Genomic DNA, 21,476 nt, shown 5'->3' with positions numbered 1-21,476 from the left:
ATTAAAATGTGCCAAATCTGAAAATCCTTACCAGCATGATTGCAAGTTTAAAAAAGCATTTGTCAATGTGATATATAGCAAAAAGGAAGAAGAAATGCAATCACCAGCAGTAGGAAGTTAGTGTGAAGGATTGAATAAGTAGAATGAATACAGTAATTCTTGTCCATTATATTTTACATTCCAAATGCCTTGAAAATATTATAAAAGTGAATTTTTTCTCTCTCTCTCTGTGTGTGTGTATATATATATATATATATATATATATATATATATATATATATATATATATATATATATATATATATATTACATACATACATACATACAAATACATAGCCAACCTTAGGCATAGGCCAACTAGGCAGCTGCCTAGGGTGCTGTACTAACAGGGGTGCTTTTACAGTATTTGTATATTTTTAGTAGTAAAGAAATGCTTACTTTAAATGTGTTGAATGAAAACAGGAAAAATTTAAGGGTAAGACAAACTGTGAGAAAAATGAAGAGGAAAAAAAAGTAATCTGGATGGTGTAAGTAGGCCGGGACAGGGGCACCTGGTGGTGTGAGGGGTTGTTATGGAGCACTATTGCCTAGGGCACCAGATGACCAAAGGATGGCCCTGTATACAGATTTATGTGTCTGTGTGTGATTCTATATCATTTTGTTAAAGGTAACTTTGCCTGAAAGAAAAAACAGTAGGTGCAAATGACTGAAGGTATTTTTAACTGAACATACTTTTGATTGACAAGCCATTTTGTCAAAAACATTCTGCACAACTTATAGACCATAAAGCCCCCTGCACCCCTGAAGTGGGGTGCTCTGCCCCCACACCCCTTAATTAGATATTCTAACTCCACAGTTGCACCCCCCCAGAGAGAAGATAAAAAGCTCCACACACACTGACTCAGTGCTGGTGCACAATCTGGGTACTCTACATATGTGGGGTACAACACAATGGTAGGCATTACCAATCTACACAAAGACCTTCCATATTTCATCTCTAACAATTCTCATGATCAAAAATAACACCAGCCATACCATCTACATACTTTTACCGTACTTGACTAAATGGCTTTTCAGTCAAAGTGATGTTCATGACATGATGTTCAGTCAATTGTACCTACTGTTTTTTCTTTAAGTCAAATTTACCTTTGGCAGAATGATACAGACCCATATGAGTATAAATTAAAAGCTGCAAGAAATATTCAGCCAAGCTAGGGCCTTCACTATGTAATACCTTAAACCTCCTGTAGTGGACTCCCATGTGGTATATGCAAATGACTACTTAAGTACATTTCAGTGTTTCATCTGGCATCTGAATACCCACGACTTTTTACTTCTTAAGTCTTTATGGGTACATTCAGACCAAAGAAGGCAAACCAACCTAGTATTGAGGAAATGTAGTTTCCAGCCTTAAGGGAAGTGTACTCTTTCCTTAAGGAAGAACAGAGCAAAAAAAGAAAAAAGGAAAACTGTACAGGAACAATGTCAGTATATGAATTACTAAAATCGACTGTTGTCATAACTTCTAATGTAAGATCCATGTCAAAGATCGTTTTGCATTCTTATTAAAAAAAAGAAAACAGGATTTGAGCTGGTATTGCCACAGTTTATTAAGTAAAAACAAAAGATGAGCACTTTTTCCTTTGTCAGAGCTTTTCAGATCTGATAAAGATCTGACAAGGGTGAAAGTGTTAATCTTTTCTTTCTACTTAGTAAACTGTGGTTTAAACAAACAATACCAGCTTGAATCCTGTTTTCTTATTTTTAATAAGAATGCAAAGCAATCTTTGACACAGGTCTTACATTATACGTCATGACAGCAATCTATTTTAGCAATTTGTATGCTGATATTGTTACTGCACAACTAGTTTTCCCATTTTTGTTTGATACACACACACACACACACTGTTTATGTGTGTGTATGTGTGTGTATATGTACCACTTGCGTGCTACAAAGTATATGAAGTTTAATGTCTGACAGTTTCTAGTAAACACATATTCTGTATGCTTTCATAATAGATAGGTACATAACCACAGTTTAATTGGTGACTTGTTTCTGTACTACATTAAATAGTAATAGTAAGAGTAATAGTAGGAGTAATAGTAATACTATTGATAACAATAATAATAAGGATAATAATCTGAAGCAATTGTTTTCCCCTGGGTGTCTTATCTCACTTAATAGGTGAATAGCAACTCTTTTGTAAACAGAGTAAAACTGTAGAATATAACCAGCTCATTTCACATGAATTAGAAAAAAAAGAAATAAAAAGAAAATAATGGAAGACTGATACCATCTGGGTGCTTAAGCGTTGCTGAGGGTACTTCTAATTCACTTCGAAGGAATAAACTATAAGAGAGGCAGCAGCTGTAAAAGGATAGAAAAAATCCCTACCATAACATAGTTTCTGTCATTGAAAGTGACGTGGGAAAATGTGCTTTAATCTAAATCATCGCACAAATGAAACTGACCCCCCCCCCCATATCCAGAAATTTTTGACTCTGTCACAAGAGCACGGAGTGTAAGGGGTATCTCCATCCATGGACACTGTGGTAGAGGAGGACCTTGCTGTCCCAGAAAACCCTTGATACTGTGTTGATAAAGTACCATTCCAGCTAGGTGTGTACAGTGAAATAGCAGCTGATGATCAGTGGTATTAGACCTGAGTCAGGTAACAGAGTCTTAAAGTTACGGTGCCGCTTCTGTTCATCAGTTATATTGGTCATGTCGTCCGCAGTAATTGTATAATAAAGTTTATACCTGTACATGCTTATATTGGAAATACATTTAACTGCCTTCAAATGATGCTGACTCAACTTTGAAAATTAAGAAACCCATGTTCTTAGTGAATCAATCCACTTACCTAGTTAATTAAAACAAAATCTAAGTGTCATTAATTCTTCATTAGCACTTCTGAGCTCAATAGGTATGTGTAGCACTTCAGGGCTAAATGTGTGCGTGCGTGCGTGTGTGGTTGTGGCAGTCACAATGAATGCAGTTTGACCTCTACAAAAAACATATGACTATACAGATTGTGAAAAATCCAACTGGCTTCTGAGATTCCTCTTCTGTGTAATACTATTTCAAATGCTAAGAACTATGTCATTTACTTCCTAGAAATCATCACGAGTCTGACATCTGACTGGCTGATAGCAATTTGTTATTAGAGAATTATTTTTTCAGTATCTGTCTAGCAAAAAGAAAATGCTGGGGAGCACTTTTACCATAATATCATCAAATCATACCAAATCTGAGCCAGTGTGAAGCTGAAACAGTTATTACAGCAATATCTGCTGATTTTATACAGTAAGCAAAGCTTTGTTATCCAAACATAAAGTATTCTCATTTTAAAAAATATAAAGTAAGTAGTACTTTTTAAGTATCATAATCTTTGCAAATTAAAAAAAAAAACAAAGAGAAACAAAGAAATAATGCTTACTTTGTTACATTTGCTTAAGACTATGACTTTAAATTTCTCTTTTCTATGGTCACTGTACAGTACAATGAACTGCATATACAATGCATATTTAGTCAAAGAGTCATAGATTTTTACTAAGCTAATGATCCATGGGGCCTTTCTAAGCCTAGCCAAGTTTTCCCAAAAGAGTAATGATGTCCTGTATCCAAACAGGACATTAAAGGCCAGACATTTAGAAACTACCTCTATCCATAAGGGACATGGGTGCCAGGCTTGGTGTAAATTTCGTATTCCCCATCCACTGGTCTAGGCTGCACTTGAACTGGGTAATAGATGCACTCAGCTTCACATAGATGGGAAGCCTGTTCCATATGAGAGGCAGTCTCTAGGACACATATCTGTCTCTCCAGCATATTCTGTTTAAGTCACAGACAAAATTCAGGTCCTTAGACCTTGTATTTCTGTCACTCTTTGACTTACAAATATACAGGAGATTCATAAGTGTGGGGTTTGCAGATGCCTTGTAAGCCAGGCATAGATCACCTCTCACCAATCAATAGGAGACTGAGTAGACTGAAAGGGCTTTTTAGGCACTCTACATAAGGCAGGTTTGTTACGCCTTTTAATCTTTTTGTAAGGAACCTCTGAGGTCACTCTAGTTGCTGTATATGCCTGGTCAGGTACATACCTACGGAAGCACTGTACTCTTTTTTTTTTTAATTTCTTTAAGAGTTTTGGGTTTCTAATAACATGACAGGAATGGACCCCCATTCCTAAGTCAAAGTATGATTAAAGTTCATGAAATTAGTATCGTTTCAGTCTTTGACGTTAGCCAAAAGTACTTTTCGCAGCACCTGCAATGTGCCCAGAATTGATGCCTTCTGCAATTCATACAGAATTACATGTATTGGTAACATATCTAAGTACGACTGTAAATTCCTTTTTACAATACCACTTACTCCTATTACTATTGGAACTGTCTGGATACCCTTATTCCACATTGCCCTCATTTCTGCCTGCAAATCCTGGTATTTTATTACTTTGTGTCTCTCTGTGTGTAAGGCACTATAATCACTGGGTGTAGCAATTTCAATGATCAATGCTGCTTTTGTCTTCTTTTCATGGACTACTATACCTGGTTTTCTCACATCTCTCTCTTTTTTTTTTTAACTGTTGGTAATGGGTGATTCCATGTGATACAAACTTCACCATTCTCTATAATGTTTTGTGGCTCATGTTTCCAATGCTTCTCAGCTAGTTCAACATCATAATACTTGCACAATCCCCAATGCAACAGTCCTGCCACATTATTATGCCATTCAGTATACAGGCTTTCTCCCATTAGTGTAACACACCCAGCAACAAGATGTGTGACTGTTTCCAGTTCTGTTTTTCAAAAGCTGCATTTATCTGTTTCTATGACATGTTCAATGGATTTTGTAAACCAACATGTATGTAGTCATAGGTTCATAGGTAGGTACTAGGCTATTGGCCCTGGGGCCTATATAAGCCTAGCCAAAAAGGTTCCCTGGCTTTCACCACCCAAAAAAATTATTTGTCCGCTATCTTGGGCTGCCAATATTAATCTTTCATCTTTTGGTTTAAATTCACCTTTCCTTAACCATTCCTGTGTTGGATTCTGATTGACATGAGGTTGTTCCAGGAGTTTTCTGTACTTGTAACTATATTTATGCATTTTCCACATTTGTTGCCATCTGATCCTTCACCTTATAATATTTCTTTTGCTTTTTGGCACATTCAGTTGCTGCCTAATTTTTATTACTTCTGGTTTGATTTCCCTTCCCAATTGTCACCACTATGCTTCTGCCAAACTAAGCAGGGAAGTTTTCTTAGACTTATTCTCCTCATGTTTTAAAAATGTTTCTGTGTTTGGATCTTGCGAGGTCAGCAGGTATGTATGCAGTCCTACAATTGCTCATCTATACATGTAATTAATTTCTAGGAGGCCCATACCTCCTTCAGAATGGGGAATATATAATCTTGGTACATATGCACTGAGTTTTATAAATCATTCAATAAGCGTGAAACATTTTCCTTGTTTTCCTGTCCAGCTGATCCAGTACCTTTTGATGCCAGTCAGTCACCCCCAAACTGTAAGTTAGAACAGGAAGAGCAAATCGTTTTTTATCTTGGACTTTGTTACTAGATGAAGAGCTGTTTTCAGTAGTAATTTTAATCTTCTGAAATATTCCTAAGTTTTATTTGCATCTTTTCGTGTTTTACTGTTGATCCTTCATCAATTCCCAAATATTTATATACTTTCTCTTGCTCGAGTTGTTTTATATCCCATTCCTGTCCCAGACTGATATTTTCTTGGTGCTGCAGCTCTCCTGCTTTAAAGTTTGCTTTTGCACATTTATCAAGAGCAAATGAGATTCTTATATCATCCGAGAATGTTTTGACCACTTGCAGTTGTGCTTTCAATTCCTCATCTGATGAACTATACAGTTTTAATCATCCACAAAAAGAATTTGAGAAGTCTTTACACTGTACTATTTTCTGGTAGCCAAATTGCAGCCATAACCTAATCGATTAAGCAGACAGTTTCATGGGTTAAGGGCAAGACAAAAGAACAGTGGTGACAAAGAATCACTCTGGAATATTCCCCTTTGAACTTTTATCCCTGGGATAATAATTTGTTCTTTATCATGGCTTAGCTGCAAAGTGGTTTGCCATTGTTTCATGGTCACTGTAATGTAATCAATCAATGGAGGGTGTATCTTATACATCTGTAAGCACTATTTTATCCATGAATGTGGGATGCTGTCAAATGCTTTTTTGTAGTCTATCCATGCCATACTTAGATTCTTCCCCTTTTTACAGTTCTCCATTATGACTTTATTTAGCAACAAATGATCCTTTGTTCCATATGACTTTCTTTGGCACTTGCGTATTATCGCAACCAGATTTTTACGGTTGCGAAATTCGCACTACTCATATCTTTTAAAGTTAATTAAACGTAATGAACTCTTTTCAAAAGATTTTGCAGACCTGTATGGGTTTCTCTACATTTCTTAGAATGGGAAATCATGTTTTTTCCATTTGTATTTCAGAGTCACAGTGCAGGGGAACCTATTTCGATGCGCACTTGTACATGCATCACATGATTTCTGACAGACCGCTTAAACTGTTAAAGCACTCCAAGTACTGATGACAAATCCTTAAACTATGATGAGGTAATTCACCACCTCAGCTACTTGCTAAGTAGAGCATGATGCGTGATCGATGTGATCTGAGAGTGACAACAACTTGCTTTACAAATATGGTCCTTATGTGGGAAATTCAAAACTGGTGTCCCTAAAGGTCTGTAGTAGTGTGGGTAGATGAGCACACAAGAGTTCAAATTTTGCTCTTTGCATACATGACAGTGTTGTGAGCCTGCCTTTACAGAGCGGTTTTCACAGGGTGGAAATTGAGGCAGCCTACATTGTCTCTGCTTACACATGCCTAACCCTACTATACTAACATGAAATGTAACATTCCTACTTGTAAAAGCAGTGTGTATCCCATCACGGTGCAAGTTTCATAGTTCATTACAGCAGCTTACGTAAGGTCGGATGGCAGAATTGTGAAAGTTACTGAACACAATTATGACAGTTGTCCTCCTAGTTGCGGGGAACATGTTATGAAAATCAGATGTACTAAGGACTGTTACATTGTCATCCCCAGAGACTTTCACTACATATTTCGGCAGAAGTACAGCTTGGAAATGGGCTGTTTCTCCTGCTCGGAATCTGGTTGTGATAACACGTAAGTACCCTTTCTTTTGTTACCCTTTTGTTCTATCGCCATGACTGAATGTTCTTCTCAATGACTATAAACTCTGCTGGCATTAATTCCAGTTCATAGTTTAGACATCGTTGGAAGGCAAGTTATTGTCTATAGTTTTAGGATAGCTTGCAGGTTAACTCTTAAGGAGGTGTACCGATTTTCCTGTTGTTAACCACATTGGCATCTGTTTGGATATTAATACTTTTAACCAGAAGTTAAGTCTGCATCTGAGCCTGGAGTTTCCAATTAGGAGCTTTTCTTAATTTTGTTTCAATTTCTCTGGCTGCTACTTCATCCCATTTCATATCCTGTACATTTGAACTTCTTATTTTTTTCTTTTACTTCTTCTATCCAGTCAGCATCTTTGTTAAGTTTCATAGGATCTTCATAGATATTTCTCCGAAGTGTATCTATTTCTTATTTTTTGGTGGTGTTTCTATTCCTTTCACCTTGTTTCCCAATTCTCTATAAAAATTTTTGGGCCATAAATTGTTTATTTTGTACTTTCCCTTTATATTTATCTGTATATATTCTAAGTTTGTCTACCTGCGATAACTTTAGTTTATTTGCAATAGTGTATGATAAATGCTGGTCTCTTCTGATACTGTGTATTGCTTTTATCATGTCTGTCTTTCTGAGTATTTCTGTTGATCTGTTCCCTGTTCTGTACTCTTCTAACAGTGACACTTCTTGTCTTAATTGCGCTACAGTTTTCTCTGTTCGATACTTCCATGATGGCATTTAATTTCTTCCCTTCCTTTCCCCTGACTGCCCTGAAGGCTTCATCTGTTATTAATTGAGCTCTTGATTACTATGTTTGTTATATCAAACTTCTAACATTTGGGGTTTTATTGACTTTCTGTAGCCTGTTTGTTTCATTGATCTTAATATGTCTATCCATCTCTATTAAATCAAACAGTTCTTCTCTTAAATCATTTTATTCTAAACTAAGGGCACAGTCTTTGTTCTCCATTTCCCGCAGGCATTCTACAGAATGTTTCAGAAAGTCTTTCTGTGACATATTCTCCTCATCGTCACTCTGTGTAATCCAGTGCCCTTTCTTATGGGAATTCACCGGCTTATCACTCCACAACACTGACTGCATCAGAGTTTCCACAGTTTTCTGTTCCTTCCCTTGCTGTGCAACTCCAACTGAAACTTTGTACTGGTTTCCTATGGAAGACTCCACAGTATCTTCATATGGCAATTGATCAGATGCTTCCCACTCCACTGGTTTCTGCTTAATTTGAGGATTCACTATTCTATCATGTTTGATGTTAGCAGAGTTAGATTTTCTACAGTAAATCCTTCACATCGCAGGTAATCCATAACTTCAATTTCTATTTCTTTAACTTTTTCATTACTAATCCTCTTTTCTAATTTCCCTCTTTGTTTTCTTATTTATTGTATTGTAAATTTTTTCATATCTGGATGTCTTTGTATGTATTTCTCTTGAAATATCTTTGGTGCTGCTTTTTTGTTTTGATTGGTTTTGCTTTGTCCTTTGCATAAATATTGGACCATATTAAATCTCTTTTTCTTTCCCATGTCCATGCTTCTTCTTCAGATGTCTCCTGTTTCTCCTTACTTGGAGGACTCGTTGTTCTATCATGCTGTGACATAACCTGTGTTAGACTTTCTACACTAAATTCTTCACTTTGCAGGTATTCCATAATTTAGCTTCTATTTTTTTAACTTCTACTTTACTAATTTTGTGTTCTACATTCCCCTTTGTGATCTTATTTTTTTTGTATTGTGAAATTTGAAATTTTTCATATCTGCGTGCCTTTGCCTATATTTCTCTTTGAATATTTTTGAGCTGCTTTTTTGTATTCATTAATTTGGCTTTCTTCTTTGCATAAATATTATACCATATCAGATCTTTCTTTCTGTCCCATGTCCATATTTGTTTTTATACCTTTCAAAAATCTCAAGATTTTGTTTTTTATATTTTTGCACTTCCTCAGTCGCTTCTTTTTTCCAGACAGCCCAGGGTTTCTTGGTCTATATAATGTTTTTCCACAAATCTGTTGTATTAATGAACACACATTTGCATTTGAAGAGTTTGACAGTTTTTCTTGTGCAAATATTTTTCCTTCCTCTAATTTCTCTCTTAATTGTATATCATCTGTCTAGAAATTCTGGGCTTCTTGCATGATAATAAAAATATATAATTTCTTTCTTATCCTCAGTAATCCACTCTATCATGTTTATGGCTCTTTTTGCCTGTTGTTTTTTGTGATTTTTTTGGACTACTACTTCCTTTTGCAACAAGGAGGACATCTTCTCCCTTAGCCTGGCCTAATCTCATTGTAGGAAGATTTCCGTGTCTTGAGGATTATACGCTGTCATTTTTTCCATTCCTGGCACCAGTATGCCTACCAGGATTAGGAACTTTTTTATCCTGGGACTTGTGTGCCCAGCTGTTTTTTTATTTTTTTAACCTACGTCTGTCCATGATATATGCTATATAAAATGCAGTCTATATAGCAGTGTCATCTTGGTGAGATTTTGTGAAAAAACAGGGTCTATCTCATGAAAGTACTCACCAAGATTTGAGGATGAACTCAGTCCCAGCAATACTACTCTCCTTTGCTTGCTGATTTTCTCATCTCTACATTATACTCTATGATTGGTCTGATATGGGCAGAGTGCAGTGGGATAATGACCTCTTTGGACCTAGATGGCATGCCCTTACTTATAAGTTGCGCAACATAAAATGATTTTCTCACCAATGTGGCCACATGATGGTCAAAGTTTAGGCTACTGTCCAGGTGCATACCCAGATCCCTGACCATTGGGCAGATTCTTAGAGGCATATTATTAACATAATAATTAGCCTGGATGGTTGACTTCCTAAAGGTATACAATTATGCATTTCTTAGCATTGAGTTTAAGACCATGGCTTTGGCACTATTTGTTAGTGAGAGATAGGTCTTCTTGAAGAATGCTAGTGTCTGCAGCGGAGTCAATGATAACCTCCAGCTTGCAATAATCTGCAAACTTAGTCAGTCATAAATGTTCAGCATATGCTTCCATTTCAGAGAAGTAGATGCCAAAAAGGAGTGGGCCCAGTACTGCGCCCTGGAGAACTTCGCTAGCGACTGGCTTCTTGGTGGAGATGGCCTTACCAATTTTGACTGCCTGGGTCCTATCAGTGAGTCAGTTGGCTATCCAATGGATGATAAAAGGGTCCATACCTAAATTAGTGAGCCTGTCTGTAATGCATGACTGGGGTATTGTATCAAAAGCCTTGGCCAGGTAAGCTGTGCGCACAATCTTGCCTTCATCCAATGCTTTGGTGACCCTCTCAAAAAAGTCCACCAGATTTGATAGACTTGATCATTCTTAAATAAAGCTGAACAGTGATAGGTCCAGCATTTGCAGGTTATGTCCTCATTTATCATGTCCATGATGATTGTTTCCATGGCCTTACATATGAGTCTGGTCAGACTTATGTACCTGTAGTAACCCGGATCAATGATTGGACCTCCTTTGTGCAGGGGAATGACTGTAGCCATCTTCCATTCCTTGGACACAAAACCTGACTGTATGTAACAGTTGAAAAGTGATTCAAGTAGACCAGAGAGGTTATGTTTTATGCTGTTTATTGAACATCCCAGGATGTTATTGGTGCCCATTAATGCAGTGTCTTTGGCCTTGGAATGTGCATTAATGACCTGTTCCCTAGTAATGGTTGGGGGATTGTGGTATGCAGTATTAACTTTAGACTATCAAGGGGGGAGTGGGGGGGAGAAATTTGAGCAGAACCTCTCAGCCAAAAGATTAACAGTGGTCTATGGTTCAGCATGGGTGATGCCATTTACAACGAGTTCTGCGCATTGTTGCATATTTCCTTAGAGGTTACAGACATATCTGTAGAAAGCTTTTTGGTTGTCCTTTGCCTGAGAAGCTATGTTTTCTTCAAATTTAGCCTTTGTAGTATTAATTAACCCTCTTAGCTGCCTGTTTAGATTAGTCAGGGGACTTTTATTATGTATCGTTTTGTTCCTTCTATGCTTGGCCATGATTTTTTTTATGTATGGCTTTGTTCCTCCTATGCTTGGCCAAGATTTTTTCTTTTGCATATAACAGATTGATACTTTGATTCCACCAGGTTGGCTTGTCTTTTGAGATTATCTTATTCTTAAAATCTGTTGGGTCAGCATGCTGTATACAGCTATCAATACACCTGTACAGAGATTTTGTAAATAGCTCAGCATATGCTATGATGTTTACTGGGTTTGGGGGGTGCTTAGAATTTAGCTAAGCTGTAACTTAGTAGAAAGGAGTTGGCCTTGGAATAGTTCCTAAATGTTTTTGGTTTCACTGGATCCCCAGATTTAATTTTTATTTCAAGAAGTACTACCTTATGGTCAGATCTGACAAGTGAAGACATTACATTGGGTGAGGAATATTGACCCCCACCATGTTTGTGAGTACAAGGTCAAGGATGTTTGTAAGAGAATGGACCAATTGTTCCAGGATGTTGATATTAAAGTTTAGGAATTACTGGGTTTGTGCTTTAGAAGTGTAGGATTCCCAGTCTATAGAGGGGTAGTTGAGATACCCATGAATATCATAGCGGGTTAAATGGTGAGGGATTCTAGTACATTGAGATAGGTAGTATGTTTTTTCTGGGACATTGTGGGGGGGCTATAGGTCGTGTCAGGGAGGGAATATTTTTTGTATAAAATAGGTCAATTTTTACATTTCTTTCTTATTGCCCAAAGTTCAACTTTTACCTGCTTATATTCAAGATGCATTTGATTTTTTGAACAAGATTCGAACAATACAATGGGAACAAGACATGTACTGGATAACATTAGATGTTACAAGTCTTTATACGAATATTAGTCACCAGTTTGGTTTGGAAGCTATCAGATTTTTCTTGGGAGAAAGTCCAGCGACTGAATTTGTTATAGAATTATTGGACTTTTGTCTTAAAAACTATTTTTTTTGTTTTTGGGGGAGATTTGTTTAGACAGAAAAAAGGAACAGCAATGGGGGCATCTTTTGCCCCCTCATATGCCAACCTAAGCATGGGTTTGTTTGAAAATGAATATGTGTACAGAAGCAACTTTTTTCACAAATGTCATTTCATACTATAGATTCATAGATGACTTGATTTTCTTGTGTAAGGGTGGTGAAAATGAAATAGAAGGGTTTATTAAGATGTTGGGCAACAACAAATTTGGACTGGAATTTGATGGATTAAAGGCGGGTAAAATTGTTCCTTTTTTAGATGTGGTTCTGGATGGTAGTGATAAGAAAATCTACACTAGAGTACACAGGAAATTTGAAAATGGAGTGCAGTTCATAAGGGCTGAAAGCTGTCATTCTCCTTATACTATTAGTTCTATACCTTTTGGAGAATTTATATGTATATATATATATATATATATATATATATATATATATATATATACTGTGCAATAATGAAATTGACTATATGAGGGAAATGAAAAATACTGTAAATATGTTCAAAAGGAGAGGCTTTGATCAGGAAATGTTGGAGAAAATTCTTAAAGGAATATATTTGTAACACAACAAAAAAACAGTCAGTAGGACAATTAAGTTTAAAGAAAAGGACTGGTCAAAAATGATATATATTTCACTACAACATTTAGTAGTTTTAGCACTATACTTAAAAAGTGCTGGTTAGTCATTTTACATATATTGAAAGTTTAAGTGACATATTTGTGGAAAAATTGGGGGTTCCTATTATGTCTTATAGAAGAGGGAGAAATTTAAAAGACTTACTAGTTAAGTCAAAAATAACAATTCCTGTGCAGAATATACAGAGAGGATTAAGCAGAGTGGGCACTAGTGCTTGTGGTAAATGTAAAGCATGCAGTTTTTATTACACAGAGTTTTAGACAAATGAATGATCACATTTTTGAAGTGAAAGACAGCTTTTGCTGTCATACTGAGGGCATTGTTTATGCCCTCAGTTGTCCATGAAAAAATATTATATAGGTGAAACTAAAAGAAGCAGACACTGAGGTAATCCCTGGGGTATATTGCGATCTCCCATCCATTGGTCAAGATTTCTTCTGAACAAGGCACCCAGGTGCCTGCCTCTCACATGCAGGATCTCTGTTCCAGCATATAGGGAGTCTTTGGTGATATCTCTATCCCTCCACCAGTCCCTATTAATAGCCGTGTCGAGGTTTAAGTCTCCGCCCCTTGCTCTGATGGATCTATCTTCTAAAATAAAATTATTAGAATATGTTAGAGGTATACCCAGCAATAAAAGTGAAAGTGCCATAGCTAGTCATTTTAACAAAAAAACATGAAGGTAATAGTAAGAGTCTTAAAGGTACTGTTTTAGAGCAAATTAAGTTGTATAATGATGAAAATGATCTTAAGAGTAAATTGTTGGTAAAAGAATCGATTTATATTTTAAAATGTAATACTTTGTCACCTAATGGGCTGAACAATGAAGTAAACTGGCGATGTTTTATTTAGTTTTGTGAATTTAATTATGTTGTGATGTCAGTAGATATAAATTGTTAAATTGTTTGATTGATGGATGTATTTAGGCAGGTTGCGATTTGTAATTTTTATACTCCTTGAAGGCTTGCAAGAGCCGAGACGTCAGAGTGCTTGTTTTATTAAATATCTGGTGTTGGAATACTAGCTGGTAGTTTTATTAGTATTCTGGCCCTTCCATTGTGTGGTGCAGCTATTGGCTTGTCTTTTGAGTTTACCTTATTCTTAATATCTGGTGAGTCAGCATGCTGTATACAGCTATCAATACACCTGTACAGAGATTTTGTAAATAGCTCAGCATATGCTATGATGTTTACTGGGTTTGAGGGGTGCTTAGAATTTAGCCAAGGTGTAACTTAAGAGAGAGTAGTTGGCCTTGGAATAGTTCCTAAATGTTTTTGGTTTCACTGGATCCCCAGATTTAATTTTTATTTCAAGAAGTACTACCTTATGGTCAGATCTGATGAGTGAAGACATTACATCGGGTGAGGAATATTGATACCCATGTTTGTGAGTACAAGGTCAAGGATGTTTGTACCCCTGGTAGTAGAATGGACCATCTGTTCCAAGGTGTTGGTATTAACAAAGTTTAGGAATCGCTGGGCTTGTGCATTAATGCATTAGAAGTTGTATAGGATTCCCAGTCTATAGAGGGGTAGTTGAGATCCCCTTGAATATCATATTGGGTTAAATGGTGAGGGACTCTAGTACATTGAGATAGGTAGTATGTTTTTTCTGGGATATGGAGGGGGGTGATATAGGTGCTGAGTTGCACATGTATGATTTCCAATGGGTCTACACTTTTAGTCTGGATGTGAGGTTGGTTTTAATATATACTGAGACTCCTCCACCTTTAGTTCCCTCCTGTGCAGTAGCTGGTCTAAAGGTGCAAAAAGGCATTATAACTTTGCATTGCTGGGGTACTCTCTGTGACTTTAAACCATGTCTCCATTACTACACAGATGTCTACACTCTCCAGGGAGAGGAAGGCTTGCAGAGAGTGGAGTTTCTTGTTAAGATTTATAGATTCGAGCAGTACCATCTTCAGATATTCCTTCATAGGTTTAGTTAAGCTGGAGGGCTTACCAGTTTGGTATTGTCTAAAAAGGGCACTATAGGGGTGGAAAAGGTCTTTGCCAATATTCGAAAGCCTAGAGAAGACAAGTGCAGACCAGCCCTGGCAAAGCAGCATGGTCTGTCAGGTATGTCCTTCAAGGTCATAAAATATTGCAGCCCCTTGGACTAACACCAGAAGCTAAACCAATTGTTAAAATCAATCATTTTCTGTTGGTAATGTGGCATCATCCTTGAAGAAAGTAGTATGCTGTTCACTGCTTGGCCCAGACCTGCCTGAGACACATAATCAGTGAGCTTGATCGAGTCTTGCTTCATATAATCAAGAGAGGTATATCTCAGGTCATTAACACCCACATGGACTATGACAGAGTCATACTGGTACCTGTGGTCCAATGACCTGAGTGTCTGTGTGATTTGATGGATCCTTGCCCCAGAAAGGCAACTAACAGTGACTCTATCCTTCTCAGTCTGGTGAGGGGGACATCAGTGTACCTCACTGGAGAATCTCCACTGACCAGGAAATTTGGCTGTCCTCTGATTTGCCTTAAGGGCTTAGTAGTAGAGGCACTGGATATAGTGTTGCTATGTGCAGCTGTGAGTGGTATTTTAACAGAGTGTTTACTTGATGGCTGAACACCTTTTTTGATTGTGATGTGCAGGAGGTCTTAGTGTTTTAGGAAGGTAACCTGTAACTGCATCAGCATAAGTAGTTGTATTTGTAGGGTTTTTACCCCATGCAGAAGGCATGGTACAAGTGTAACTGACAACCTTTATAGAATTAATTTTGGTTGTATGAGAGTTTTGCCTCCAACTTTAAAGTGTATTTGTACCTCTTGCACACTTTATCTGCTTTATTAAGATAAGTGGATTGTTAGTGTACATGAAGCAATTGCTACAATGCCTCAGAATGCCTGTCTTAACCAGACTGGCCACAGATAGAGTCAAGAAGTGCATATACATGGCTATTGATCTACTAAGGAGGAGTGAGGGACATTTAAATATTGAATACATCAATAAGACAAGAAACTTGATGAGTAATGCACAGCTATGTGCAAACTAGATGCTCTAGTAGTTAAATAAATCTGTTTAGACAGTAAGGGTATTTTAAGGGAAACTTGCACTGTGAGAGATTGGCGTCTACAAAGATTAAAAGGGGGGATTATGCAGTGATATATCTGAGACTATACAGGTCACTGCTAAGCACCACTGTGCAGCAATTCTAACTAAATACTGTAAAAAAGGCCAAAAAGTGCAGATAGTCAACACAGAAACTCTCTTCTCAAATAGTGCGGTCTCCAAATGTCGCCATATGCCTCAGGCAAAGATATTCAAAATAACTAGCCCTCTAGCCAAACAAATAAAGTCACAATAAGACTTAACAATGGCAATTCCCAGCTCAGAAAGACATAGGTTCTCCTCTCCTGCCATAAGAGTGTAGACCACAAACCTTCTTAATGTAAAATAACTGGTTTGGAGCCCAAGTGCTTAAACCAGAGCAAAGACACTTAGAATAGCAGGCACAATAAGACTTCACCAGCAATTCCTAGCTCAGAAGGGTGGAGGCTACCTTCGCCTCCCACAAGACTGTAGACCACAAATCTTCTTAATGTAAAATAACTGGTTTGGAGCCCAAGTGCTTAAACCAGAGCAAATACACTTAGAATAGCAGGCACAATAAGACTTCACCAGCAATTCCCTGCTCAGAAGGGTGTAGGCTACCTCCTCCTGCCACAAGAGTATAGACCACAAACCTTCCTTATGTAAGAAAACTAGTTTGGAGCCCATGTGATTAAATCAGAACTAAAATGATTAGAATAACAGTTACAATGCAATCAGGCTACTAACAAGAAGTAATAAATGCACCAGATTAAATGCAACTGACCACTTTAAGAATGCACAGCAAAAAAAAAAAAAAAAAAAAAACTAAATAAAGTAGGAAGAAATACAAATACAGTAAAAGCCTCTGAATAAAGTGCATTTTGTTTTAGTAAGTGGGAAGGTAGGAAACAGAAGATAATTCAAGTTTAAGAGACTAAGGGGAGGGCCTTCCCAGTTGACTAACTTGTGGGCAATGGAGAGTTGATTCAGGTGAAGAAATTGAGGGAGTTCAAGCCAGTCAAGTTCTCTAAGTGACATACAGTGGTGGCTGCGATAAGATGCACCAGTGGCAAACTTAGCAATTTTATTGTAGCAAGCCTTGAGCTTGTTTAGGTCTGTTTGTCTAAGGTAGGTAAGTATAAGAGAGGCATAGAGTAAAATGGAGATTAGGTGGGAATTGGCAGCAGAAATTCTGGCTGTTTTGGGAGGAGTTGTTTATTTCTGTACAATGCACCTAGTTTTTTGGGAACCTTTTTTATGGTAAGAGAAATGTGAGTGTCAAATATGAAATCATCAATCTCAACACCAGGTAGTTTGGTGTGTTCTGTTGGGGAGATGATGGTATTGTCTTTGGCTAGAATATTAAAGTGGGGGATAATTGGGTTAGACTTAGTGGGTTGCAAGATGAAGAGTTTAGTCTTGCTCAGGTTGTGTAATAACCGGGCATTAAATAGCCAGTTTTCTACAGATGAAAAGGCTTCCTGTGTGATCTTGTGAAGTTCAGGTATAGTTGAGGCTGAGCAGATGAGGGTGGAGTCATCTGCATACTGTATAAGAGAAACATGCTTGGTGACTGGGAATAGATCATTGGTGAAGAGTGAAAATAGTAGGGGACCAAGGATGGAGCCTTGGGGAACACCAAGTGTTACAGGAAGTCGAGGAGATAGGTCATTATGCCAGACAACTGACTGCTGGTGACCAGTTAGATAGCTGTGAAACCAATCAGTAGCTGATTGGGAAAAGGATAGGTTAGTGAGAACAGAGATTAGCAGTTTGTGTGAGACCATGTCAAAAGCCTTGGTTAGATCCAGAAATATAGCAGATGAAAACAGGCCATTATTTTTATGATGAAGGATAGCATTAGTGAAAGAGAGCAAGGCAGTAGTAGTGCTGTGGTATGGCCTGAAGCCATGCTGAGTGCTGGAGAGGAGGTTATTAGCTAAGAGGTGGTCTAGGACTTGAGAATTGATGCATTTCTCAAGTATCTTGGAAAGTGGAGAAAGGATGGCTATGGGGCGGTAATTGGAAAGTTCAGTGGAGGAGCCACCTTTATGGAGGGGAATGATGTAGGATATTTTCTACAGTGTGGGGACATAGCTTTCTGATAAGGACCAATTAATGAAGATAGAGACTGGATAGGCTAGGGCTTTTGGTGCTATTTTTAGGTATTCACAGGGGAGATTGTCAGCTACATGTTTTGTAGGTTTAAGTTGCAATAGAAGTTTTTTTTATATAGGAGGTAGGCACTGATGAAAAAGAAAAGACTCTGGGTAGAGTATTTGTTTTTTATGTAAGGAGGGTGGGTAGAGTGTTGTGTTGTTTAGTCAAAGACAGAATGGTTTCAGTAAAGTGTTTATTGAATGAGTCAGGAATACTGCTGGAGGAAGGGGGAGTGGTAGGTAGGGGCGGGTGCCTACTTTACCTGGGTGGAGAATGGAGTTTATTGTGGACCAGAACTGCTTAGGCTTGTGATGGGAAGAGTTTAGGGCAGACTGATAATATTGGGTTTTATCTTCTTTTATTTGCTTTTTGACCTTGTTGTGCAACTCTAGGAATGAATGTCTAGACGAGGGGGGTTTTGTTAAGTGCCAGTGCTACCAGGGCTTATCCCTGATTTTCATTAGTGCCCTGGTGCTTTTTTGTAACCAAAGGGAGTACTGTGTTTTGACTCTGGCATTTCTTATGGGGGCATGTGAGTTCAGGATGTTTAGCAAGGTGCTGTTGAAGAAGTGGAAGGCTTTATCCAGACTGAGGTACTTTAGTGGTGTCCAATCACATTTTTGAAGGGATGAGCTAAAGGAGAGAGGGTTAAAGTTTACCCTATTTCGGATTTGCCTATAGATAATGTGTTTAGCACAATTTAAGTGGTGTCTCAGAAGCAGTGTTAGAGTATGGTCACTGAGGCTGTCTGGTAAACAGCCAGCTAGGTATGAGTGAGGGACTTTATTGACTAATATCCAATCAAGAATAGTATGTTACAGTTTTTATTTATCCAGGTAGGTGACTGTATTAGTCGAGAGAAACCATGACGGTGTAGGTGCTGGGCTGGATGATGTTTACTACAAGATAGCCAGTTGATATTAAAATCACCCAGAATTATGGTTTCCTGTGGTAGGGAATGGTTAGCCCAGTTCAGGAGGTTTTCCAGGGGTGGGATGTTTTGGCCAGGTGGGAAGTAGCATTCTATGATGTTGATTGTTTTATGTGGGTTTAGTTTGAGGTTGGCATATAGGATTTCTTAATTTCCAATGTAGAGGGCAGATGTGTTTAGGAGCTGTTTAAACATTAGAGCCACACCACCCCCTTTCTAAGATTGTCTATCTACTCAAAGAATGTTATAACCTGTTGGGAGTATTTTCTCACTTTTGATGTGAGGTTTGAGGCAGGTTTCAGTCAGGATGAGTATATCAGGAGAGTATAAGGCTATGTTGGCATTAACGTCATGAGTTTTATTAGTTATACTTCTGATATTTAGACACATGAACAGGATGTCAGGTGGCTTTCTGTTGGATGTTAGTTGTGAGAAGAAGCAACTATTAAGCAGATTTTTAGGTGAGGAGTTGGTAATGGTAGGACCAGGGTTGGGGTGGATATCATCACTGAGGGCTAATTTAGATAGGGCAATAAACATAAGTTTTATGAATCTGGTAATTAACCTGTCATATTTTAGGGATATTTTTTGTTTGAATGTAACAGGTGACTGGTAGTATGATGGGTGTATTGGGATAGAGATTGTGATGGTATGACAAGAGTAATTAGTAGGTGGGTGATGGATAGAAGTGAGAGTAAGGGTGCAGTGATAGTGGTGGGGTTTGTCTATTATGGAGTTCTGGTAGGATATAAGGTCTGCAAAAAGAGTGCAGGTAAGGAGTGTAAGTACATTAGGTAATAGCATGACTGTGTCGGATGAGCAGTTAGGTTGGAAGTGGGTGGGGTACTGTGGGTGGCAGAGGAGATAAGTTACTAGTATCATCCTGATTGGTTGCTGGTTATTGGGAGGGGCTAGTGCCTAGAATAAATTTAGATGTAGTGGGGATGGGTGGGGCACGACGTGAGCCTGTACGTAGCATGGGCAAATGGAAGCTTAAACCCCTTGTGTCCTGATGGGAGACTAGTAATTTAAAGACGGCTCCATAAACAGCAGAAATATAATATAGACTTAGTATTGGGGGTGGGGGTAGCAAAAAAGGGTGTGCAGCAGGTGCAATGCAAAGAAACCAGCCAAACGAGAGAGACAAGCAGTGGAAAACTGAGTGAAGGCCTCAGAGAGGGTGAGTAGTAATACAAACTCTACTTGTAAAGTGAAGGAGAGAAGAGACAGCAAAGTTTATTAAGGTTGGGAGTGTGTCTTCACATTGACTTGCTTATTAATAGCCAGTTTATGCACAGATTAGAGTAGGGAGATACATTAGCAATGAAGGGGACTGTACAAAGATGCAAATAAACAGGTGGGGCTCAGGTGATACAAAACTAAGGTAGACAGCACTGAAAGGGCACCTTGAGAGTTCATTTTAATCACATAGCATAGGAAGGACCTGAATTAAATGTATACTGTCTAGTGGACAGTTAAGATTACTACATAAGCTGGAGGGGACACAAGGCTCAAACAGCCAGTGTTATTAGCACACTGAGAACTACTAAGTAACACAGCTAATGTTAAAACTTCACTATCATAACACATACATGTAGAATGTCTGGGTAGACTGACCCTGCTCTTCAGGCTCAAAGGATATATCCTTGGTTTAGTTTTGCAGTCCTGATTTCTTCCTAGACTGTATGGGTGGTGTGGTAGGCGTGGACTGCAGAGTTGCCCAAGTGTGCTATGAAGAGAGTGAAAAAGAGAGGGTGAAGCTAGTAGAATGAGACGATAGGTTAAAGGATGTAATGAAGAGATGGGGGGGGGTGTTAAAAGATACAGGTCTGAGGATAGAGTGGTGAGAGCAGGAGAGAAACAATAGATAGCAGGAGAACAGATGCTACTGCAACAGTCTGGGAGTACTTCAACAAATATAAAAAAAGAAAACCAAATAGAAGCAACCAAACCTTAAATGAACAACTCCATTCCAAAATGAAATGCAAACAGAGATCAGCAATAATCAGGAAAAGAACAGCAGAGACAAGCAGTGCAGTCATACAGATTAATTAAAGCACTGAATGGACACTGAACCTATTCATTTTGCTGAGGAAGACATTTTAAACAAAGCCTCACCTACAGATGTGCAAAGCATTCTATAGTTATGTCAAGAATCTAAATGGCAATGCTCAGATCTGCTCTGAGCTACAACAGAATGGCATTAAATATACTGATCCCAAGGATATTGCCAATTTCCTGGCAGATCGATTTAGTGCCAACTTCACTCCCCTCTCACCCCCTAAAGGGCCCATCTCAATACCAAAAGATTGCCAAATTCCGATAATCACAGCCACACAGATAGAAACAGCACTCTCCAAAGCTAAGAATACAGCATCCATGGGACCAGATGACATCCCAGGCTGTGTACTACATGAACTACAAAATGAACTGGCACCCCACCTAAGTGTCATGTTTAATCATAGCCTCACCTCAGGCTTCGTGCCCACTGAGTGGTGCACAGC

This window comes from Protopterus annectens, chromosome 1.part1 (genome assembly GCF_019279795.1).
Source record: "Protopterus annectens isolate FY-2018-M chromosome 1.part1, PAN1.0, whole genome shotgun sequence".
In the NCBI taxonomy this organism is placed as follows: domain Eukaryota; kingdom Metazoa; phylum Chordata; order Ceratodontiformes; family Protopteridae; genus Protopterus; species Protopterus annectens.
This window is presented reverse-complemented; position numbering follows the sequence as displayed.